We start from the raw sequence: 26612 nt of genomic DNA, 5'->3' as shown, positions 1-26612 counted from the left end.
TTAAGAGGTTAATATATAATGTATGTATGCACCTATGACCTCAGCATCAACTGAAACTTTTGTTCCAGTAAATACAATACATAGATGGACAGTCAAAACATTTGCCTACTAGCTTTGTGGAGCGTTTCATCACATCTTCAACATGAGCTTGAATCTGCAAAGGGTCCATTCGTTGCCTGTGTCAAAGACATCTTGCCCCACTGTGGCCCTAAGGGCTGCAGACTCATGACGCTGACATCACACATCATGAAGACCCTGGAGAAATACAACCAGCTCCATCTCATGGTCAAGCCACAGATGGACACCCTTGGAGCTGAGGACAACATTCGCTTCAGCACCATCAGACCAGCTGTCCTGGTTAATAAACTGAAAGCAATTAAGGTGGCTGTGTCACTAGTGACTTGGATAGTTAACTATCTGCCTAGTAGACGATACTGCGTGCGCCTGTAGCACTGCACATCGGATCAATATCACCACAGTCCTGCAAGGTGCCATCCTGTGTCCCCCTCTCCTTGCCCTGCACAGAGATCAGACACCTTCAGGAGTTTTCTGATGACCCAGCTACACTGTTTGAGGAAGACCAGAACACCAGTGATCCCCCCCCCCTCGTTCCATCGATGCGGTCTGTATTAAAGTAGTGAATGACTACAAATACACTGACAACAATCTGCAATTCACTAAAAACAAAATGCCTTCAACAAGAGGTTAAAGCCATCTCTGTTATAGCTGCTGAGGTCTTTGAAAATATGCTCAGACATCAGCAGACTCAGGGAAAAAAAAATCTACAAGGCCAATTGCATTGTGGGTGTGGAGCTTGACTCTCTTGAGTCTCTATCATGTGCTTGAGAGTTACAGCAGCACATTGAGTAATTCATTCCACCAACATGCACCATAGAAAACCACAGGAAATCACTCCTACTTGTGACACCTGGATTATTTTCACTGCCATTATCTTGTAGCTGTACATAATATTTGGGGTATTTATTTGAACATACTGCGATTTATGTTTTTCTATATTTCAGAATAAATACTCTGTAAAGAATGTAATTAGGATACTCTGTTTATGACTCTGATTCAAAGCGAAAACAATATTTATTTTATGACTTATTGCGATCAAAGGGCCAGCTTCACCAGCAGCTGCTTCTCTTGCACTGGTTTTTAGAAAACATGACCACCGTGGCCCCAAGTAAGGAACAGACAGTTAGCCTATTAGCTTGACTGCTCAGTAAGCCACAGTATGCTGGAACACAGCTTCTGATATAGTAGCAAGGGCAGAGATGCCAGTGGAATATGAGGTGGCAGAAGATGAATATGGATGATACTCGAACAGCTGCACACAGTGGAAATGTTATTGGCATGTGCTGCTTAGTGTGCCAAAAAATGCTGTGAATAGAAACCACCATGTGGCTCATTGTGCCAGTTGGAACACTGACTGTGCGCAGGATGGAGATTTTTGTTGTTGTTGTTGTTGTTCTTAACCCTCCTTTTTAGTTAATATGTCTAATAAGACAGCTTCTCCTGACTGAGCCGACTGCGCTTGACTGACGTCTCCCTGAACCATATTCTAGTTTGCATATTACCAATCAAAATAGAACAAGTTGTACTTTTCAATATACTGAGCACCGTGACATCAAGTAATTTCGAGGGTACGATCGTGCACCTCCAACCGATGCAGAAGCTTAATTAGCCGGAATAACTGAAAACACTTGAGCGGGTGTGAAGGATCCACACAAGTGTTATTAAAGTTGGGAGCTCAACGGCGTGCGTACGAGAAGCTGTTTATGGAAACAAATGTTTTGGGGTCACAACTGAAGCTTCATGTATCCTCCCTCTGAAGTTCCTGACTTCTATCTGCAGGATTTTATTGGTCCGACATCATGATTGGCTGATTAAGTATTTTCATTAACATAGGCATGTGCACACATTTCTACATGCTAGTTTAAAAAGGACAATTGTTTAATCTTCTCTTAAATCAATTTGGAGATGTGTTGCATCTGGAAACATTATTCTTTTTACAGCTTAATTTATTTGCTGTCTAATATATATATATATATATATATATATATATATATATATATATATATATATATATATATATATATATATATACCCCAGGTGCAGGCTGTGTAAAGATGCCCCAGAGACAATCCAGCACATAACAGCAGGGTGCAAGATGCTAGCAGGCAAGGCATACATGGAACGCCATAACCAGGTGGCCGGCATAGTGTACAGGAACATCTGTGCCGAGTATAACCTGGAAGTCCCGGGGTCAAAATGGGAGATGCCCCCAAGGGTGGTGGAGAATGACCGAGCTAAGATCCTGTGGGACTTCCAGATACAGACGGACAAAATGGTGGTGGCTAACCAACCGGACATAGTGGTGGTAGACAAACAGAAGAAGACGGCCGTAGTGATCGATGTAGCGGTTCCGAATGACAGCAATATCAGGAAGAAGGAACACGAGAAGCTGGAGAAATACCAAGGGCTCAGAGAAGAGCTCGAGAGGATGTGGAGGGTGAAGGTAACGGTGGTCCCCGTGGTAATCGGAGCACTAGGTGCGGTGACTCCCAAGCTAGGCGAGTGGCTCCAGCAGATCCCGGGAATAACATCGGAGATCTCTGTCCAGAAGAGCGCAGTCCTGGGAACAGCTAAGATACTGCGCAGGACCCTCAAGCTCCCAGGCCTCTGGTAGAGGACCCGAGCTTGAAGGATAAACCGCCCGCAGGGGCGTGCTGGGTGTTTTTTTTTTTTTGTGTGTGTGTATGTGTATGTATATATATATATATATATATATATATATATATATATATATATATATATATATATATATATATATATAATTACTGTCTACTTATTAAAGTTTACTTTTTGTTAATTCTTTTATCAGGACCTTGGCCCCTTGCGTATCCATGGTAGATCCGGTTACAGCATTTGATGAAGTTTTCAAATAAATTTGAGCTCACATCAAAGAGATTCTGTAAATGTTAGAAATTATTCCTTGACACCGAGCGCATGATTACTCCAACAAGTGGCTCTCATTCACTGTCACACACTATCAGAGGTGCTCCTGATCAGTTTTTCCACGTTGTAGCTCTTTGATAGTACAGATGTGAAGTGAGAAAGGTGGTTTTCATAAACCAGTGCAGGGCGAACACACGGCTGAATGATGATGAGTCGCAATGTGACGAGGCTGACACGAGTGACTTCAAAGCCACCGGAGGGGAATCTACATTAACTTCCTGACAGCATTTCTGCATACGGCTGGCTGTGCACTGTGCAGGCGGGGCCGCGCAAGAATTGGCATGCGCACGGGCGACACATGCTCATACCCACGGAAAGCAAGAAACAGGCAAACAAACAGATACACGAGCGCACAAACACCCATCAATCTCCTTCCTTTCACCGCTGTGTCCCGTCTCTCCAGCTTGGCTTTTCCCCGCTCCATTCTTGCTTTCACATACAAACACACAGCCACTCAGGTGAGGTAATTGAATGTGACAGCAAATCCTGAGAGGGTTGTTGACGGGTTATCGGGTTAACCTGTGAAATATAACCCACCTGACACCAGCGGGATGGCTCTGACACCTACAGCAGAAATGGTTGAACCATTCCAGCAGAGACTCCAGGGTAAACACGGTGGGTTCCTTTTCTTCAGCAGATGTATTTTCACTTGGCCCGAGTTCACCGTAACCTCCGAGTAATAAAATTAACATAATCAAGTCCATCTTTGCCATAAAATGCTTAAAAATGGAATCCACACTAAGGCCAGCTCACAGACCGGAGTACAGCACCAGGAAAATTACATTCAAGCTTTAAACAGAAAAACAGATATTTAGTTAAGACTTCAATAGCCAATAGTTCTGACACTGCATTCTGGCAAAAGCAGGCCCTTCTTCCTCTGCACCAACTGTTTACCTGCATGCAGCCAAAGCCTGCTCAAACATGACTGGTCAACAGAAGTCAGATTAGAAGCAAGATCCCAACAGATGCTAGAAAGCTTTGAGTACCATTAGTCTTGTGGCTTGCCTGGAGATACCTTTTGACACTCAGGCTCTCCATCAAAGGTCCACACTGTGTCACAACAGTTTCATAATCATCATCTCGTCAGGAGTAGGAGTGAATTAGGTTACTGGTATGCTCTGCGCCTGTTGCTCTATAACTCTAATTAACAGGTCTTTAGTTGAGTACTCCCATGTCAAATGCTGCAGTCTATTAGAGGGCTTTGCCATGTAAGATAGGCTTACGTGGCAAAGTTGTATTCTCTCCACTCAAATCTTACACCAGATTAAAGGAAGCACATGTGTAGCCTGCTGGAGGTCATTTTGGAAGGCTCTGGCAGTCTTTTCCTGTTGCTCTTCACAAAAAGGAGCAGATACCGGTCCTGCTGCTGGGTTAATGCCCTTTCACGGCTCTGTCAGCTCTCCTTGTGCAATGGCCTGTCTCCCATGATCTCCTCCATGTTCTTGAGCCTGTGCTGGAAGACACAGTAAAACAAAGAGCATGTATTGGATGTGCCATCCTGGAAGAGCTGGACTACCCGTGCAACCAGAAGGTTCTGCAAGTGCTGCTTCATGCTAATAACAGCAACTAGAATAGAAAAAATCTGAACTAGAGAAACATCAGTCACCTGGGATCAGGAGAGAACAATGGTGCGTGGCGACCACCTGCTAAACCGTTCCCTTTTTTAGGGGTTGTCTTGTTGTTGCCTCTCCAGTACATGTGCACATAAAAGATTTTCATACTAACCTCATTCAACAGGTGGATGCTTCTTTATGTTTTCCAGAGAAGTAAAAATTCAGCAAATTTATTTCTCCTTTTTTTTCCTGTGGTAAAATCTCTTGAGGAAGGCTTACGTCATTTATGCATCTTTCCAAGTTTGTTCCCGACATAATCAGAGACCCGTGAGTGGGAGCGATTCTAATCAATGATCAAGGCCGCATAATCAACTAGTTGCAGCAGAGCACATGTGTCTGGTGGCCACAAAATCAACCAAGATGTGGGAAAACATTAATCAAAATTCAGGAAGGAAGTGTAGGTCATGTGCGTGGAATAGCATGAGAAGTGTGAGAAGCGGCCTTAATTTTATTTGCATACACATATTAAGGCCTTAGAGACTGAGGGTTCTGCACAGCATTCATGCTGTTCTATTACTGCATTCTTCTCAACAGATATTGCGTTGGGAATCTGCCGGAGCTCCTCTCCCACTTTGCTCCTTTAATCTCTTGCATGCTTTTAACTTCACCTTTCACATCTAAATGTGATTTTGAGTAGGGTTCAATCACAAGTTATTAATAATCAGAGGTGTGGACTCGAGTCACATGACTTGGACTCGAGTCAGACTCGAGTCATTAATTTTATGACTTTAGACTTGACTTGAAAAAATGTTCTAAGACTTGTGACTTGACTTGGACTTTTACACCAATGACTTGGGACTTGAATTGGACTTGAACCGGTTTACTTGAAAAGACTTGATATTTTACCCCAAATATAAAATTTAACATGCATATTATATAGAGATTGAAAATGTGACGTCATTCACGGGTAGAACCGCAAAGGATTCTGGGAACTCGTGGCAAGCGGTACTAGCGCACGCAGGCTTTCAATTAAAATCAGTTACACAGCGATAAAAAGAAACACAAAAATGTCAAGAAGCTGTTGTATTATTAACTGCAATAGCCGGTCGCATGACAGCCACGGGAAGCCGACGGGTAAAGAGATCGGTTGTTATCGGATTACGTCGTTGAGGAGAAATTGTTCGAGCCATGTTTCCGAAGTAACAAAGAGGCGACTGGATTGCAGCCATTCAAAGACAAAATATTACGTCCCAGAACACTCCAGCTCACAGGTTAGTCTGCTCCAAGCATTTCCACAAAGGTCAGTCTGCTGTTGTAGTTAATACGTCATTTTTCTTAACATAATTGGTGATATAGGTTACAAGCAAGTCTGGCGCTGAACAGAAATTGTCGCGCTATGCTCCTTTATTTATTGTGTTTATTGTGCATAAATAGTGAATTGTCCTGACACAATATTGCGTTTCGCTTCTGTTATTATGGTACATTGACAAAAACATATACTTTTATTCACAGGGTAAAACAGTTGTTTTGTATCGATGCCAGTATTACAGCATACAGTATTATTGTCACTGCTACATTTCTGTGATGCTACCAGAAATTATTTCCACTGCTAATTAATTACCATTGAGCTCAAAGGTCCTATTAATAAACGGTTAAGGAATGTGTATTTATGACGGCAATTTGTGAGACTGGTAAACTTATGATACGTACGATGGTCTTTACTTTCTACACGGTGCATTTCAAGGTCCTGCACCCATCCGTCGGTAAACTGTACCTGGGCTTGTTGCAGTGACCTGAAGTTACTAAACTTCACGAGTGTATGCGCTCACTCCAAGAACCGTATAATTATAAATATGCATATAAATATGCTACGATGAGATAGCTGACTTCATCTAACTAGCAAATGTTTTCCAGGCTACGTTGGTGATGCAGTTTTTTTTAAAATGATATTTTAAAAAAAATATCATTTATTTATTTTTAAAGCCGGTCCTACAACCGCATCCAAGAATAACATGCAGCTTATCTCAGAACTGTCGGTGAAAATTATTCTAGGAGCTAGGTTTAATTGAGCTGCATTTTAAAGAGGTGCAATTTCACAATTTGTGTATATTTTCTAAGTTCACTATTTTGTCATGTGTTGAGAAAAACACAGATTTAAAAATTACATGGTCTAATATTTACATTTAGCATATAACTGCAACATGCTTTTTTTCGTTTTTTTTTTTAAAGACTCGAAAGGACTTGAAATTCAAAATTTCAGACTTGTGACTTTACTTGGACTTTTACACCAGTGACTTGAGACTCGACTCTGACTTGCCTGACATTACTTGAGACTTGACTTGAGACTTGAGGATAAAGACTTGAGACTTACTTGAGACTTGCAAAACAATGACTTGGTCCCACCTCTGTTAATAATCTCTGGCTCTCTTCCACAGCATGTTTTTTTTTTTGTCCCGTCTTCCTCCCCTCACTCCAAATAAGATGCGGCAGATGGCTGCTCCTCCCTGAGCCTGGTTCTGCCAGAGGTTTCTTCCTGTTAAAAAGGAGTTTTTCCTTCTCACTGTCGCCAAATCATCTGATTGTTGGGGTTTTCTCTTGTTTTGTTTTGTTTTTCTGTAATATTCTTGAGTCTTTTCTTGAAAATGATAAATCTCCTTGAGACGACTGTACATGTGATTTGATGCTACATAAATAAAACTGAATAGAGTTGTTGTTTTTTTACTCGGAATTTTATTGGAATTTAGAATTTTGTCTAAATTTGTAATGTAAAGATTTGAAAATTTGATGGGATTTGATCTCACTGTAAAAACATTTTAAAATTGTATGTGTACTAGGTAATAAACTTGGGGTGTTTATTTGTTTTCTTTTATTCTGAAACAGAAGAAATGCCGTTTTCTCCTCTAAGCACAATACTCCGGTCTCATGCATATTAAATCCTTTTTGTGATGTTCAGTGCACTTCGATAGTAAGCACATACAGATGTTGCAGACAATATTGCTCAACGTCAGCATTTAAATCCCTCTTGTATCTGCTGTATGTCTCCTCCATTGGGGAGAGGATGTAGGTAGAAAGGGATTAGGGGCTTTATGCCTGAATTTACAGTGTCAGAAACATAAAGAAATGCTTTGTGAGAAGGGATGTGGTGAAATCTCAATTGTGCTTCTTGCTTGGCAGCAGAACAATGTAACAGTTTACATAGAGTTGCAGGTGTCCTTAACTGATGCAGGAGTGTGGTGATGTCTCCTGCCATAGACAGCCATCGCGAGTCAGAGACCTGCCACCGTGTTATTGACAGCTTGAGATTCAAAAAACACCTATAACCAGTCAGTCAGCAATTGTCATTTCAACTTTTAAAATCTATGCGCAAGTCTGCTGCTGTTTAACTGATACCAACAAAGCTCACGCATGATGAAATGCAGCGCAATCGCCAGGAAGGTGGTGCGTTCTTGATATCAGCCACTTCTTCGACACAATGAAAGCGTTTTAACTCTTAGGGCCACAAACATCAGTCAGTGGTCTTCAGTCGCTCACTGCGACTTTGATCTGCAACGATAAAGGTGACTTTGAGGCTATCTGCACGCAATCGTCGCTTGATAACACAACGATGACTGACAGTGTAATGACAGATGACGATCAGGAGAAGGAAAAGATGGAGGGTTGAAAGAGATAACTTTGCTGCTGATCAAAGCGCTACTCATGTGAGGGATAGAAAAGTAAGAAAACGGCCAACCCCCATAGCCCTACTTTTCTACCATTCAACCCACGTGCTGTTTTGTATTCACTGTTGGAGCCAAGTTTCCGTTCTGCCCCACATTCCCTTTGCCCGTATATCATGCAGGAGGATAAGTGAGTGTTTGATCGGGATTATATGATCATGCTGATGGTGCTCATTACAAAGACAGTGAATCCTGGACTCTGAGTTCAAGAGAGAAGTCTAAACATGTTCATTAAACCACACTAGGGATAGGGATATTGATCAGTCGCTTAGTCTGTACATTATTTCGGCCCTGACTGAAATATTTAAACAGAAACTGTATTCAGATTTTATTCATGTTCTCTACAAAGAGTCAATGTTAATCACATCTTAGTCACACTAGAGTAAAGCTAGGACAGCAATCTCCCTACTACTAGGAAAAAGTAGTGGTTGACTGATAAATGTATAGAGCCATCCATCCATTTTCTTCGCCTTATCCGGGGCCAGGTCGCAGCGACAGCAGCCCAAGCAGAGAAGCCCAGACCTCCCTCTCCCCAGCTTATCCGGGGGAACACCAAGGCGTTCCCAGGCCAGCCAAGAGATATAATCTCTCCAGCGTGTCCTGGGTCTGCCCCAGGGCCTCCTCCCAGTGGGACATGCCTCACCCAGGAGTAGGGATGGGTACCGGTGTCCGGTGCCATGATGGCACCGGTTCTGACATAAACGGTAGTAACCAGACCGAAAAGCAGCGCACATTTTGGTGCTTTATTTCGGTGCTTTTTTTTCCTGAGCTGTGATACACTTCTAGCCAATCATTTTACGTTTCCGAGGATAGTAGGCGGGTCCAGGTACGTACGTTCTTTTAGAGCAGAGCTACAGATTAAAAATGTCCAAGGCGAAGCGGTCAAAAGTCTGGCTGTACTTCACAGCAAAATATGCAAACTCAGCAGCCTGCAACAAGTGCTTTAAGCTGATACTGTGATACTGTCAAAGGAGGTAACACCTCAAATCCGATGAAACACCTGGCGACGCATAGCTGGTTTTTTTTAAAGCCCAGAAATGCGCCGTATTTGATAGCTTGCTGCGAGACCTCACACCGAGCGCATCTACTGCGGGTGGGTTGCCTGTTATGCAACATCCCCCAAAAACACGAAGAGGAGAGTCCTGGCCCCTAGCCCTGCCAGTGTAGCAGAAATGATGAGGATGATGATGCAGCAGCAGCCGTTCTTCTCTGCGTGAGTAGCTTAATGTTGTTCGTGTGTAATTTACGTTGAGTAGGCTAACCACGTTATTACATTAATGCATGTAAGGTGAACTAGCAAACATCATCATAGCTACATGCGGCTGCCTTCTTGTTTGATGGCAGATACTCCCTTCACCCTGGCCAAAAAGGCTAAAATGACCAAAGAAAAAGTGGAAAACAGTTAAACATGAGAGGTTTTGGACAAAGTTTGTGTTTTTTCCATTGTTTAAGCACTGCTTCCAGCCAAGAGTGATACCATATATGCCCCATAAGGCAGAAAAGGCTAACATTGTTATCTTTTTACAAAAAACAGCTGAACATGAGAGGTTTTTGGACCAATTTTGTGTTCTCCATTCTTTAAGCACCGGTTTGAGCACCGTTTGAGCACCGTTTGAGCACCGGCACCGTTTCAAAAGTACCGATTTGGCACCGGTATCGGATAAAACCTAAACGATACCCATCCCTACCCAGGAGGCACCCAGGGGGCATCTTTGTCAGATGCCTGAACCACCTCAACTGGCTCCTTTCGATGTGGAGGAGCAGCGGCTCTACTCTGAGCCCCTCTTGAATGGCTGAACTTCTCACCCTATCTCTATGGGAGAGGCCAGCCACCCTTCGGAGGAAGCCAATTTCTGCCTCTTGTATTCGCGATCTCGTCTTTTGGTCACTACCCACAGCTCGTGACCATAGGTGAGGGTAGGGGCGTAGGTCGACCGGTAAATTGAGAGCTTCACTTTTACACTCAGCTCTCTCTTCACCACAACAGACCGGCACAGCGTCTGCATCACTGCTGCCACTGCACCAATCCGTCTGTCAATCTCCCGCTCCCTTCTCCCATCACTTGTGAACAAGACCCCGAGATACTTAAGCTCCTCCACTTGGGGCAGGGTCTTGTCCCTGACCCGGAGTGGGCACTCCACCCTTTTCCAGCTGAGGACCATGGCCTCAGATATGGAGGTGCTGACTCTCATTCCCACAGCTTCACACTAGGCTGCGAACCGTTCCAAGGCGAGTTGGAGGTCATCACCTGATGAAGCCAACAGAACCACATCATCTGCAAAAAGCAGAGATGAGATCCTGAGACCACCGAAGTGAAAGCCTTCCGCCACTTGGCTACGCCTAGAAATTCTGTCCATAAAAATTATGAACAGAATCGGCGACAAAGGGCAGCCCTGGCGGAGCCCATCGCCCACCAGGAGCAAGTCAGACTTATTGCCGGCTATGCGGACCAAGCTCTTGCAACCGTTTAAGTTTAAGACTGAATGGCCCATAGCAATGGGCCAGACACCCCATACTCCCAGAGCACTCCCTACAGGACCCCCCGAGGTACACGGTTGAATGCCTTCTCCAAGTCCACAAAACACATGTAGACTGGTTGGGCAAACTCCCATGCATATCCTCCTTGAGTATCCTTGAGAGGATAAAGAGCTGGTCCAGTGTTCCACGATCAGGACGAAAACTGTATAACCATATAAATGTATAGAATTTCTTTGAATTTGACAACTAATTGCAGTTAGTTGCAGACTAACTACCTGGTAGGTAGCAACCAATCACTCAGATTGATGAAGGTTTACAAACTGCTATCTAACTCATTAACGCAGACAGGTTGCCAACAAATTGCAATCAGTACGAGTCAGTTGGTTGCCATATGGTTGTAGTGTTTATATTGCAGTTAAATCTCTGTCATGCAGCAACTACGTCACTATTTGTTGAGGAATTTATGGTTCATATCTATAAAGTTCTGGCAGGATTCAGAATACAAGAAGTTAATGTGAATTTCTGTGTACCGACATGGCAATAGATTAGCAGTTATGAAGATTTTCAACAGTTAATTGTCACTGTAGGAGCCTTAGATGCAGTTTGTGGAGTTTATATGATTAACATGATTTGGATTAATAATTCAAACTAAGTTATGGCTCACTTGCTTAGATATTGGAAGTAATACAGATTGACATATTAAGAATAATGGAATATGTTTGTAGTTTCATTTCTTATGCTTAAAACCTTTATTTTGATAGTCTGGTAGAGACAGGAAGTTGAGTGAGTGAGAGGAGAGTGGAGCCACAGTTCTTTAAGCTCTCAATCTCTCTGCATCCATTTGAACTGAACTTTGTAAGCCTTTGATAATTCTGGATTCAGTTACAAATGTGCAAAACAGGTATACTGTGAGTTAATATTTAAAAACTATATCAAGGACTCCTGTCGATTTTTGGATAAGGAAAAAAGGGGCTGGTGGAGCGTCATTCACTGGAGAGCTACAGTCACAATGTCAAAACCAAATTTGGTTATTGTTCTTTAATCCTGCCCTGTCAGAGTTGTTGTGAGCTATGAGGTCATCATGGTGGTCCTGAACTTGGCACTGCAATATGAGCAAAGAAAGATACAATAGTACACAAAACACAACGGTAGTTGAATAAAACACAAGAGAATTAGGGGGAAAAAAGTCTCACGAAGCACATCTGAAGTGTTTTTTGGGAGATGTTAATATGACGGAAAAGCTGTGGAAGTGACATGTTAAGGATCACAATGAGATATACTTAAAAAAGCGGAGGATTTTTCCATGTTGTGAGGGAGGAAACAATGCAACGTATTGTATGTTTTAATCGCATTACTCAAATAATACTGTAGATACATGTTTTCTATTAGCCTATTACTGTTGGCTCGTTGCTAACTTTACTCTGTGTGTGTGTGTGTGTGTGTGTGTGTGAGTGTGTATTAGAAACTATGGAATCACCAAGGGAACGCACCATGAACACTAAGCAGTTTAAATCCATGTATATAGAGAAAATGATTGCACAATATGAGTCAGCTGAACCGGTTTATAGAACATGGCCAGTTCAGCAGCTCAGTTTAAAGTTAAAGTAATTAATTTGTTTCTCTTCTGTTTTTTAGCATTGAATAAAGTATCTGGTGATCTATATGTTTTTTATGCTGTGTTGATGCAAGCAGGTTATTTTTTATGTTATATGTTCTAAGGCAAATACGCTCAAACGCCACCAAATTTGCACTTTGCCAACTTAACCCCATTCAATCGCAAACTAATTAACAGACAGACTCGGCCTCATTGCCATTATATTGACATATTGATGCACCAGGGTCACTTTGAAGATGGCAACTGACTGCGAGTGGTTGCACACCTGATCCCCCGTCTTCAAAGCAACCATTTCAAAGGCAAAAAGGTAACAAGTTCATTGCACACAGTTGCAATTATTTTGCTCGTGTTGTAATCTGTTACCAAGTGTGACTGCAACATAGGTGATAGCGTACAGGCTGCCAGTCCTGCTTTTAACTTTGCACTAGTATTAGCATGATGTCAACCTTAGTAGACAGATTCAGCATTTGGTCACCACGTCAATACTCTCACCTAACAATGGTTACACATAATATATTCTACATGTACCCCCCGTCATGGCCGCGATAGCCATGAGTTAGAGGAGTGGACCCAAAACAGATACGGGAGAGAAAACGAAGTATAACAAAAAGCGAGCCGTTTATTAAGGCTGATATCAACAAAAGAAAACAAGGCAAGGCAAACTGGGGAAAAACTGAACTAAAACCTAAACATGAAAACTATGATATGGACCGTTAGACTTGAAGTAGCACGACACAAGACAACACAAGCGACACGACACTGAACAGAGGGAGACAGAGTGGAAACACCTGGGGAAACACAGCAGACGCAAATGAACATGACAGGGGAAGCAAAAGTAAACACAGTGAACATGGAACACAAGACCTTCAAAATAAAACAGGAAACATGGAGAGACGTACCCCGGGACGCACAAGCTTGACACAAGAAGGAGCAAGAGAGGGAGAGGGAAACTGAACGACAGGGGACATGAGAAAGAAGGAACGAGACATGACGGGCAGAGGAAACATACATGGATACACGCAGACATGAAATGCATGACAGATTGGGGAGACACGAAACGGAAGGAGAGACACATGGGAACAGATAAGGGAAACTTACACAGAGAACAGACAAACACTCGAGTAAAGAGACATGGATGATAGCATTGACTAGACTAAGCCCTAACTGAAAATAACACAAGAACTTAACTTTATTCCAATCTATCATAAGAAATCAAAAGTACAAAATAAACTCAAAATGCTGGGTCACAGACCCGGCCCCCTGACACCCCCTTCCTAATGTAGTACCTTTGGGCATAAATTTAAGGCGCTGTATTGTGCCTTAAATTTATGTTTTTTAAATTAACTCAGGTGTACATTACTGCCTTGTATGTGTAGAATTTTGCTGTAATTTTTTCCCCCGCAAAAAAAGTCAGTTCAAGCATTTACAGTTTAATTAGTCTAATCTCTCAGCAAAATCAGTGGTGGGCAGGTACGCTTGAATAGGCAGCAATTTGAGTGTGTGTGTGCATGTGCGTGTGTGTGTTTGTTTGTTCCTTTGCAATTAATATTCTGGTTTCCAAATGCTGCTGTGAATCCTTTCATAATTGTGCATTTTTGTTAAATAAAAAGTGGCTATGACCTCTGAATTAACCAAAAGCTCAGCTGGATCTGGTCTTGCTGATCAGGCTATACTTAAATCCCTCTTCACAAATGAATGTGAGCGTTGTGACACTATGATATTTCCTCCAGTTCCTCACAGGAGCTCATGTCTGATAGTCATTGATGTGAGCTCCAAAGAACAGACTGCAAACTTTGTACTGGAATGAATTCTCTGAATTTTTCTATGCATAAAGGAATTGGGTGTTTGAGAGTGGATCACAGGGGTTTGAGAGATAGATATGGCTCTTTAACACAATTCTGTACTTCCGTACTTTGCGTACACATACATTAATGTGTAGCCAAGGGCAGCTGGCTCCATTCCTATTCAACGAGCTATTGGTGGCTTTGAAGAGCCATGTGGATTTTGCATATGCATATGTAAACATGCACTCACAATGCAATGCTGATTAAATTTTATCTGCATCAACAGTGGCTTACAGATACTGCGTGGAGCTCCAGAGTTTGTAGTTCTGTGTAAATATACTCACATCGCCTTCATTTATTTGAAACTGCAGGTCTATTGTTTGTCGTAGATACTGCAATTTGCCTAAAATCTGACAGACTTTGTTAGCTTTTGTGTTGTGTTTTTCTGCGCCCACATGGGATTTTGCATATCTGTGTCCTTTTTCTTTAGCACATTTGTGATTTTGGGATGTTTTGCTGTGAAGCTCCTTGCCTGCTAAGATGCACTGATTACATCTATATAATATAAGGCTACAATATACTATAAAATGGATCATTTTTATTATACTAAGTGTTATTTTATTCCTCTTTCAAGCAAGTAGTTTCATACAAAGCGTTCAGCTCCATAACTAATTATAAAGACATTATGTCGTCCTTCTACCCCTGGGGCTAGTGTACTGAATATGATCCTGATCAAAGTCCACCAAGTATCTTGTAGCTTGATTTTCCAGAAAAAAACAAGATTTCTGATAACATAGTATTCATGTGATTGTTGCAGAATTAGGTTTATACCCTGTGGGATGCTCACATGAGAGCATCTGCTTCCACATTACTGTACATAACAGACAACTATAGAGGAGCACAGCAGCCTGCGTGGATGCCAGCTTCTTTGTTTTGGCTTTGATGTCCATGTGAGGCAGCACTCCCGCAGGACATGCTGCGCTCACTCCAGTGTGGATTGGCATTTCTGGCAGTAATATACACAGAATTATTATTTTGATTTCCACAGAGGCAAAGGGAAAATGGAAATATCCATGTGTCTATATAAGGTGGACAGACTTTATATTTGTTTGTACTTGCATAAAAGAACGTGTGAGTATAGGTTCAAAGTAGAAGCAATAGACTCAGCAGAGAGCCTTTATGAGCCATAGAGTGCAGAGACACACTCCAGGGAATGTACAGATGGAGTATTTCTCTGTCCTCTGGGATTGACACACATGTAACATGTGCACTACACTGTCTAATACGGAATTTGTTGTGGAAAGATTCAAAAGGCTGTTCTGAGGTGCTTCATAAAAAGTAAGTTGACGAGTAAGACTTGGAAAATCATCAGTAAATTATTCATCCACCAAGAAAGTCTAAAGAAGTCAGACAATAATCAATAATCAATCCTACTCTGGGTTTAAACCAGCGTCTTGCTTTTTTTTTTTCATTCACACTTAACCTCTTTCTCTTGGTTAGTTAGTAAGTTGAAAATTTCAACTTACTAACTCAAAATTTTGAGAAAATAAGTTAAAATTTTGAGTTAACGCTGCCAATCACAAAGCTAAATGACACCATGTCTTTGTTATCCAGAAACAAATCGCACAGACACACTGAAAATCAGGTAGCAAAAGCATCAGTGAGCTACCAATGTATAGTAAACATGAACAAACTGCATACAGTCGTTGTAAAATGAAAGTACATCCTCTTACATATCAGGACAGAATAAAACATTAGCTAGTCCATCCCATGTCTTAAAATTAAGTCAATACATTACAACCACAGATAAACAAATACATATTTATTAAATAAAAAATGAGCCCCACTGCAGAAGCATTGCTTCGGTTCATTGAGGTTTGCAAGTATTTATTCATGAACAGCTCTCCTAAAGTCTCTCTGGACTTTGACTCGGACATCTCAGCATCTGGATTCTTTTGTTTTTCAGCCACTCTGCTGTAGATCTCGTACTGTGTTGAGATCACGGCCCTATTTTAATGACCCAGGTTTTAGCTGCCAGGCAGATACCCTCACAATTGACTCGAGAATAGTTTGGTACGCAGAGGAGTTCACAGTTGACTTGGTGACTGCAGGGTGCCTAAGTCTTGTGGCTGCAAAATAAGCCCAAATAATCACCCTTCCACCAACCAAATTGTTTTTCTTCTTGCGGTTTGCTCAGATGCAATGCTGCAAACCTAAGCTGTGCTGTTCTTATAAGAGTGAAGAAGCTTTCTCCTGGCAACGCTTCCAGACAAGCCATACAGGTCTGTTTCTAATTGTACGTTTAACATCCTAACTGAGGCCTGAGCTGGAGATCTGAATTCCAGGCATTTGTTTGCCTAAGTTAAAATTATTATTTAATTATGATTTATCATTTCCATATTGTTTCCCCCAACATTTTTTAAAATGTTTTTACAATTTTGCTGAAGTTACATTACCATCGTTGTTCAACCAATTTTCCTAAAAGTTCAAGGTGGCAGTGTAATCGCTGCCTGAATTACTTTAATAAAACATTAAGCAACAGCTGGGATGTGCTGTGATAATAAAAAAAGCACAGCTCTGCTTTGTATCCTATGCTAAAAATAGCTTAATGTATGTCAAATGTTGAATCTGCACACAAAGAAAAATGGCAGTCTATGTCAAAGTCTGAATTTCCACTTCCTAGCATACAACAAGATCAGAAAGAGTATAAAGCATAATACCAGAGTTCTGGCTGCATTTCAAAAAACTTCTATGAAGTGTTGGAACATGAAGCCTAAAGGCAGGGAGTTATCTCGTTGGGTGGAAATAAAGGAAGCACTTGTTCTGCTTTGCTCAGTGATGAGACCTGTCACAGTGATGTATTGCTCTATAAGGAGTGAATTGGTGATGCTGGAAAGGATAACTTTTGTGATGATGCATTGGATAAGGTTCAGGATAGAAAGCCAGAGCGTCTTAAATGATTCAAAGCGGCACTAAGCATAGCGCTAGTCCAAGTCAGCTTTATCACAGTTATCATTAAAGTTAGGTGGGTGCTGTGTTGGTCTTCTAGGCGAGGCTGGACTAGGCCATTGGCTTTGAGGACCAAACTAGTTAATTTAAAGTGTGTTCTAGACTTCTGCTGTTTCAGTAACACTGCCCCAAAAACCCGACTGTGCACAATAATATGCTACTTTAATAAGAGAGTACCACTGTGCCTTTATATTGCATATAAAACGGTTGTTAAAGAAAGAAAGTTATTAAAGAAATACCAAACATGAAAAGAAAATTCAGTTTACAGCATTCAGGTTCCTTTTTGGCATTTTTCATCAAGAGTTTTGCGAGATGTGTAAGGCATGCTGAGAATTAATCCAGATTATTTTGTTGAAAAGAGTTGGGAAATTAATCAGCAACCAAAGTCAAATTAATTATACAGACTAAGACTTTTGCAAAACAAAAAAGACGTATAACCTCTGAAAATATTCACTGTTAAATGAAACGGCAGATGCTGTAATATGTAATCACACAGCGAAAACACACAAGGAGCTTCAAGTATAATCTAATTAGTATGGGCAGAAGATCTCAACACTTAATTAATCTGCGGTCAATTGCATATTGTATTACAAGTATTTGTTTTGATCAGCGTATAAATAATGAAAGGGACCAGATCATAAAGCCCACAAAACGTGTTGAAAATAATGTTCATTTTATAGAGCCGCCAACGCTGATCTTTAAGGTATTGAAAAGCAATCACTTCACTGAAAGAGTGTGGAGATCTGTCATGCTTTATAAAGAAAAAAGGTATTATAACAGAAAAGTCATTATTCCAGTTTTTTTAATAGAAATTCAATTCAGTTCACTCATTTATATAGTGCCAAATCACAACAACAGCAGTCGCCTCAAGGCGCTTTACACTACAGACCCAACAATAATGCAGAGAGAGCCCCAACAATGGCATGTTCCCTGTGTGCAAGCACTGTAGGAAGAAAGAAACCTGCAAAACCAGGCTTGGGTTTGGATACAGAACAAGAAAGCTGTTAGAAAGTAGGATCAGATGACTGATAAGTGACCGAATGCTCAGGGAGATCGGGCATTTGCCTCTACTACATTAAATTTATACCTATAAAAACTATATAAATAAATAAAAAAATCAGAGATTCTTTTGTGTTTGGCTCATTAAGCAAAGAGAAAGTGAAAAATTAGCATTATGAATAAGTTTATACATAATTCAATTTGCATTAGGACCTTCTGTGCACAGTGGATCGGAGCAGAGTCAATTTATTGCAGTCCTGCACCATCACTGATTATGCCATCATGGACCGAAACCTCTAACTAGCTATCATCTCCCAACAAGATACAGACACCCTCTGGATCCAAATTCTTATTCTGTTTGGGTGTTCCCTTGAGCAGTAGTCTAAAAAGGCCAGGAGTTATTTCCATTTTTATTGTGCTGCTTCAGTCCCCCGATGAATAAATCAAAGGCGTAGCTAATAGCCTTCTACAGATTCCTTAATAAATCTCTGCTTTAATGTGGATCATTAAGTACTCGCTTGCGTGCGAGGTGGCTCAAAATGCCACAAGTACTTTGTTTTCATTTGCTAAACAGTCATTTCAAACACCTTTCAAAGTCCTTCCTTTCTCTCTTTGACGTTTTTTGCCATGCCTTTACTTCATGGAGGCAGTCTTGGGGCCTTAATCGTGGTACTCTCCCTGATTAAAATCAGTGTACTAAGCCAATTAGCATGCCCACAGGTGGGCAATTAGGAAAGTGAATGTGCAGCACAGAGCTGAAGTGGGTCAGCCAAGGCTACAGGTTGGGGACACGTGCTCCTTTGATTGTGAACACTGCACCAACACCAGCTACACCAGTCTGTGCAGCAGTCATTAACAGCGGTGCTAAAAATGGCAATTGTTTTCTCTGCTACATGCTATCAAAGAGGCCTTACTTTTACGATTGTCCAGCCACTTTATCAGTCCCATCAGATTTGGCCGTTACCTTGACTACACGATGGCAACATCTGTATCACTGAAATGGATCCTAGCATTAAGTCCTTCACACACCACTGGGAGCACACAGACCAGACCTGGCTTGGAAACACTTCAGTTTAGTCCAGGAACAAAGGCCTGGATGGTTGGTCCATTTGGCTGGCTGTAGAAGGCAGCTCTGATGTAGTACATCTCAAATGAGATGCTGGACTGTTGCATTGCGCAAACAGGAGAGAATAGGTCTGTGATTGGTGACAGAGATGGCAGTTGGAGGTCCTAAATTCTCTGTTTGAGTGTAATATGCTATCCTCTGCTTCGCTCCTCTTTACCCATTTGCTCTCCTTTCGTTCCACCCTGTCCTATCAGAATCATTTTCATTTTCAATCACACTAACAGACACACAAACACACACCCTCTGTGCGTATGGGATGATTGTTATGGCACATCTGTTTGAGCAGTAGGGAGAGGACAGCAGTCAGGCTAATGCTTAATGCTATTCTATTGGTCCAGATACCCAGCTTGTGGCTTGGCTGAGAGAAAATAAACCCATCACACAAACCCTTAACAGCCTCTTCCTCCTCTGCTGCTGCTGCTGCTGCCGCCTTCTCCTCCAATACTGGAAGAGGGAAAAAAAGTTTGAATCCAGAGCCTTAACTTCCCTTTTAAATAATTCAAGCACTGGACCACAAAAGTTTTTGGAGACAGAAGCTCCTGCCAAGATTTTCTCTCCAAAGTCTCCTGCCGGGAGTCGTTGCGCAGCCTCAGGTATGCACAAAGACGATTCTCAGGAGAAACAGGTTGGAGAAGGGAAGTAAAACTACAGCCACAAACAAGCATCTGCGCTATTCAAAGAAGTGCTCTCCAGAGGACGTTAATGTAAACTTAAACTCACGTCCACGTGGTTCAGTATATTAACTTCAACCCGAATCGTCGCTTCTCAGGCGACCGCCAATTTGCTGCGTTTTGACGAGTGCTTCCTCTGATGTGTTCGGTATGATTTAATCAAGCAGAATCCAATTTCCATTCAGCTTCAAAGTGATTACTTTCTCTGCCAGTAAAGTTGGGAAAGAAAAGAAAAAGGTGATTTAAAAAAAATTTAGCTGTCGCATTAAGGGTGATTGTATCAGCATACCAAAGGAAACCGACGTTATCCTTTCACCAGCAACGCTTGGCACAGCAGACCTGACAGTGTTCATTTGTCTCTATAAAAATCACAGTAGCATGTTTATATTAAGTCCTCACACATCACAGTTAATTTGAACAGCTGCCTCAGAGCCATATCAGCTCCATGAGTGGACAAACAGCCCTCACTGCTGCAAATAACCGTCACCAGGATGACACTGGAAAATTGGCTGCGCTGTGGAACGGACCTCACACAGGCAGCCCACGGATGTTTGCACACAGCGGTGGTTCAAGCCTCAGTGGGTTTTTGAATGCTCTCATAGAAAAAAAAAAGAAATGACCCAAACTGCAACAGATAACTGGCATATGTTCACCTTTTTAAAAGATGCAACAACATGCTCAAGCAGTGCTGCAATGCTTTAGTATCCCAATTTTTAATTTACACTGGTTGCTGTCCCATAAAGGCACAAATGGTAACCACCACAACCTACAATCTGTTCCCATAGAGAGACAGATGTAGGGAGTGGGTCAGATCTACCTCAGATCCATATTTTGCTCAGAAACTTACACATGACTGTGGCGACCATATTTTATATACAGTCATGTTAAAAAGACTGTTTTGCTGCTAAAAACTCATGAATCCTTGGGTGTACTGTGCATAGAATCCTTTGCTTTGGTTTTCACCAGGCTGTAGAGTGGAGAAGCGGTCCCCAACCCCCGGGCCACGGACCAGTACACCAGTACCGTGAGTCGTTTGGTGAGTTGAGACTCGGGTGTGAAATTTATGGTTTTCGGGCCTTTAATCGTTAACTCTGTCTTTTCCTGTGTTGTAGTTGTGTGTCTTATTTTGAAAGAAATATTTTACGTGTTACCATAGCGACCAGAGAGCATTAACGGGCAGAGAGGAGGATGTCACTCTCAATGTTGTTGGCGCATTTCAGGAGGACGCTGCTAATAAAGTTACACAATTACAGAGTGAATTCGTGTTTATTATTATATTTACAAAATACAGGTTTTTGTCTTGGTCGTATCATTTATTTTGTTGTATTTATCCGCGACGCCTTAAAGGCCAGTCCGAGAAAATATTGTCGGACATTAAACCGGTCCGTGGGGCAGAAAAGGTTGGGGACCGCTGGGTTATGGGCTTGTTATTGCTTTATGAATTTAGTGTCTCGTGTCTGTTTGGTCTCTATGTTCATCTTTGATCTGTTTGGGTGTCTTTGTCTCAGTCTCAGTATTAGTTGTGTTTCCTGTTTTATTGTTATAGCCTCTTGTCTCATGTGCATTATGTTGAGTTTGACTTCCCTTGTCTCATTAGTCATGATTTACTTCCCGTGTTTCCCATGTGTCTCATCTTCCCCCAATCACCCTCCTGTGTATATGTTGTCCCAGTTTTCCCTGTTGTTTTGGTCAGAGTGTACTCTTTAGTTCCCTGTCTTTGGTCTCTAGTGGTTCCTTCTCCAGGGTTAGTCTATAGTGCAAATGTTTTCATCAGCTGTAGGGTCTATAACTCTTCCAGTTTCTCCCAGATATTCAAATTGGATCAAAACCTTGAGTAAATCTATTGAAGGAGTGTGTCTCAAACTTAAAACACAGTATTGTAAGTCACCCACCAGCATCCCACCTTTTTATTACTCCGCTTACTTCTCAGCAGTTTCCCTTTCAGACAAATATTTCATAGTTACAACTGGCTTTGGGAACTACTGACCAAGTTTTGACATTCATAAGAGGTGACCAGGGAGCAGGCATTTGGAGGAGCCTTAAATGAGATGACACCATTTTCAATCTAATCACAAATGCCCAACAGAGTATCTGCTTTCCGTGTCCACTAAGTGCATCGCGGCTAATTCAATTCTGTCGATCATCACGGTTGACAGCCCCGTGCTTCTGCCTCGCACCACCGCGGGTTGCACACAATCAATGAGGGGAAGGATGAAGGAGAAGCGGTCTTCACAGCCACCTGCTCAGAAGAGGATCCTCTATCATCATCTGTCTCCTAGAAAATGTGTTTATACCACTAATTTGCTTTGGCAAATACATTAATGAGTAAACATTAGAGCTCCCTGCCTGAGGCACTGCTTTTCTCAAATTCTGGTAATATTCTTACACTATGACACCAGAATAAGGCCACAGCAGGCAACTCTGATTACTCGTTGCTCGTAAACTCAGCGCAACATTAACATTCAATCAGAGTCCAAACTGGTTTACACTCCACCAAGACTTGATGGAAATACTTCATTAGATCTATTAAAGCCTTAGATATGTTTTTAGTTTGACAAAAAGAAAAAAACAGGTCATCTTTTGCTCCTTTATATTCTATATATAGCATATTTGTTACTGCCTTTCGGCATAGTAAACACTTTGTGCGAAATAATGCTAAAATTTCATCATAAACATACAAAGTACAGTTTAGCCTGGATGGTCCATTTAGTGACCGAATGCTTTCACAAGCAAGCAGCAGATAAAGTTAAATGTAAACTGTAAAGCAGAAAACACTTAAAACATCAAGTGGACCTGATTCAACATGAGCTTTTATCAACTTGTGCTGACTTCAGTCAGATTTCACTAAGATGGAGACACAAGTTCTGACAACTTGGATTTTTGTTTAACCTTGTGAGGTCACAGGCGCTGTTGGATTGTACCGTGACACCCCCGCCAGAGTAGTATTACAGAGTAGTGAAAGCATGCTAGTTGTTCACACAGCAAGTAAACTGGAAGTGCGTCTGGGGCGGTGTGTGGCCTGTGGCTCGGCTGCAGGGGAGGCTGAGACACACCGGAGCTCCATCGGCCAATTACGTCTCCCCGCTTGCCACGCGGACGGCCCCCTGATCCAACTCATTCCTGCCACTGGTCCATGGGCTGGGGACGCAGGTGGTCGTGGCCAATTTCCCCCTCCCCCCATGGGGGTGAGGGTGGAGGGGGGTTGGCTAGGTCGGACGGCTCCCCAACCTAGGTTGGGCGATGGGGTACGTGGTGGGGTGTGGCTCCATCAGCCAATTACGTCTCAAATAAAAACCAAATAAAACCAAATAAAAACATCAAGCGAACTGTGTGGTTGGTGCCATCATTCGTGTGTTATTTCTTTCTTCTAAAGAAATACGGCCCAATAATTGAGGTGATGCTCAGGCAAATGCAAAAGCTCATGCACATCGCACCCCCACCACAAGGTGGCGCACACGCATGATGCCGTTAACTGCAAGGCTTCCTCAAGGGAAACTTCCGTAGTCGTCTGTGTAACTCAGAAATCCTTGTCATGCAGCTTTGTGCAACTTCAAGTTTGTTGGACTGACAAGCTTTTACTTGCTGCCAGTGACAAATATTTATTTATTGAACATTTTACTGAGACTAACAAATACTAGTTGTCATTTTTACAGTGCAGACCTGATGACACAATAGTTTGAAAAGTAACAGATTGCCACAGTGCAATTCATCCTAAGAGAAACATTAAACTTTGAATTTCATTCATCTGGTAATTTTTCATTTTCCTCCTACTACATGCTCGTTCTGCTATGGCTGTTTATTACCCACTTGCTTCTTGGATCCATTAGTCTTTTTCTCTTCCACCATCTTTCCCAAATTCTGATCACCACTTACCCTGCTGCTTCTAATTCCTCCCACTTCTGTCTTCTCTCGGTTTCTTATCCCTCAGTCGTTTGCTCCCAGCCCTCCCAAAACAACCTCCAATCCCTCCGTGCTGCCTTCCATCTTCTCTCTCCCCTGCGTTTTCCCACACTGGCTGTTAGAAATGGCAGCAGGTTACATCAGACCTGAGCCAAGTTGTGCTGTTCCAGAATCTGCTATGCCTGGCCAACTGTTCTGCTCTGTTTGGCACACCTGACTGGGCTGGGATCTTTACAACAACCCCACCTTGAAATCCCCATCACGGTCATTCTGCTTCTCCTCCTCCATCTCACAACAATTAAACTGCGAGCCAGTCACTGAGCCCATTCTCAACTGCCATTAGCCTAATTGTCGCACTGCCTGCCTTGTTTTTTACTTACCTGAATGCCAAATAGTAGGGTTCAGTCCAACACCCCCATTGCACTTGGCTAAGGGAAAACTCACTGCTGGGCCATTACATCTTACTTATTCTCTTAACAACTCTGATTTTCCATCAGGGCTTTAGCACAAAAAGTCCCATATCTCTCCGTCCATTAACTGATGATTCTCAGCTAAACTGGACAGCACAGCTTTAATGTGAGCACCTCAAAATGTGTAGCAATTACACCACTCTGATTCTGCTAAATGTAATTTTTTCAAGAACATCCAGTTTTTGCTTGATGCATCTTTGACTTTACATTATTTGTCCACTGCTTTTAGGCCAGCATGAACGTCTGGACCAAGTTATGCAACAATCTGTCAAATAGTTGATAAGGCATATTTAAAATACATATATAAATAAACAGCTTCATTCTCACTAACATGAATTTCCTAGTCCTGAATTATTTGAGATGTTTTTGTTCCAAACAAAACATTGAAAATAGCTTAAAATATATAATTATTGCAATAATACTTGTCGACAGTAATATGGTAATAAGGTACCTGCAAACATTTTAGCACTTAAAGTAAGTGCAAATGATTTTTTGCTTTTTTTAGTAACCTTATGAATACTTTGTCTTCATGAAGTTAAAAACATTGGTATAGCCTACCTGTTCCGAGCATCTTGGAGAACTTGACACAGTTCCTCTGAGGATTTTACATTTTACGGTTAAATATTCCTTTTTGCTTTCTGTCATATCTCCCTTAGCATATGATGCTCTGGAATATTCTTTAAGAAAGTGAAATAATGCCATCCCAGCACCATCCATCCACATGTCAAGATAACATAAATCTAACTATTATGTTCATAGAGGCCAAGATGGTAAATGAGCCGGTTCTAATATAGCGCTATTCTACTCTATTCCAACACTCAAAGCACTTTATACAACACTCCTCATCCACCCAGTTACACACATTCATACTGTTTTTTACAGTTAAGTGCTGTCTATCTATTTCATTCACACCCATTTACTGATGTGTGTCTGATGGATGCATCTCAGACCAACTTCGGGTTCATTATCTTGCCCAAGGATACTTCGGCATGCAGAACCACTAACCCTCTCATTAGTAGATGACCTGCTCTACCTCCTGAGCCCCAGCCTCCCCATCAAGGGTCAATCCCCATAAAACTTTGAAACAGAGATAAACGTATGTGTATAAAAAAAAACATCTTCAACCCGTCAGTTCAAAGAGAACTAACGGCTAAACTTTTAATAAACAAAAAATGATATTTTCACTTCTATCTCCACATTTTGTGTTTACTTAGTCACTCTAACAAGTTGGCTTTTCAGTTTTGTTTTGTTTGTTTTTTTAACTAGACTTCTACATTAAGCTGTAACCTGTAACCAAAACTTTAGCCTCCCAATTTAGTCAACTGTGAACTATAGATGCGCCACGCTAAGCTAGCTTATGCTAGCATTAGCTGAAAACTTCCCTCCACTTTGTACTAGCAGCACAGCATTCTTTGCTTTAGCCATTTCAACCATTTTCTCAATGATTTGGAGACAGAGAGAAGACATGTAAGCACAGGAGGAACATGCTAACACCACACAATAAAGCCCTAGCCTGCTAGTGGATGTAAACAGAATTTTCCTTAGGATTTCTTTTTTCATTGATCCCTTTTATTATTTTTCACTGATGTCAGGAAAAAGTTAATGATATACCATAAACCATAAACAGAGCATCTCCTGTCATTTCTTCATTCTGTCTGGTAAAATACTGTTTAAACTTTTTTTTATTCTTTTTTAAATCTTGGTCTGCAGATTGAATTTGACACCACTCAGATCTTTACCAGGTGTTGTGTGATCGATAAGAACCTAAACATATATAGTGCATATAACTTTTCCATAGTATTCTATCATATAGTGGCTGCAACAAAAATATTTGCCTAACACATTACTCTGTATGCTAAGATAATGCATTGTTATTCAGTATTGCGTTAGTCAATGGTATAATTCCATAATCTATTTTTATAAAAATCATGTAAATTACACCATTATATTTGACATTAAGCAGCAGTGTTGGTCAAGTTACTTGAAAAAAGTAATAGTAACTAATTACTTCCCCAAAAAAGTAATCCCATTACTTTACTGATTACTTATTTTCAAAAGTAATTAATTACTTAGTTACTTTTTAAAAACATAATTTACAACCTGAATAGGTGATAAAGCGATAGATCTTTCAGCCCAATTCTACATTATCTGCATAATCCATCATACAAAATGTAATCAAATGGAAAAGTGTCTTTTTAAAACTTGTTTTTATTACTTTTAATCTTTTAACTTTATGCATCAAGCAAACATTAAATTATATGCAACATTCA

General features: G+C 41.4%; 1 long non-coding RNA gene across 1 annotated transcript; it reads left to right on the top strand.

Moving 5' to 3' along the window:
* Nucleotides 1-1335: 1335 nt before the first annotated feature.
* Nucleotides 1336-8877, top strand: LOC120728326. The gene is made up of 4 exons (XR_005694702.1): nucleotides 1336-1347; nucleotides 1776-1777; nucleotides 2249-2260; nucleotides 8738-8877. It is a non-coding gene; the product is annotated as an uncharacterized LOC120728326 (long non-coding RNA).
* The last annotated feature ends 17735 nt before the right edge of the window (nucleotides 8878-26612 follow it).

This window comes from Simochromis diagramma, unplaced genomic scaffold (genome assembly GCF_900408965.1).
Source record: "Simochromis diagramma unplaced genomic scaffold, fSimDia1.1 OVJJ01000208.1, whole genome shotgun sequence".
NCBI lineage: Eukaryota > Metazoa > Chordata > Actinopteri > Cichliformes > Cichlidae > Simochromis > Simochromis diagramma.
Note: the sequence above shows the minus strand (reverse complement) of the source record. Positions and strands in the feature narration are given on the sequence as shown.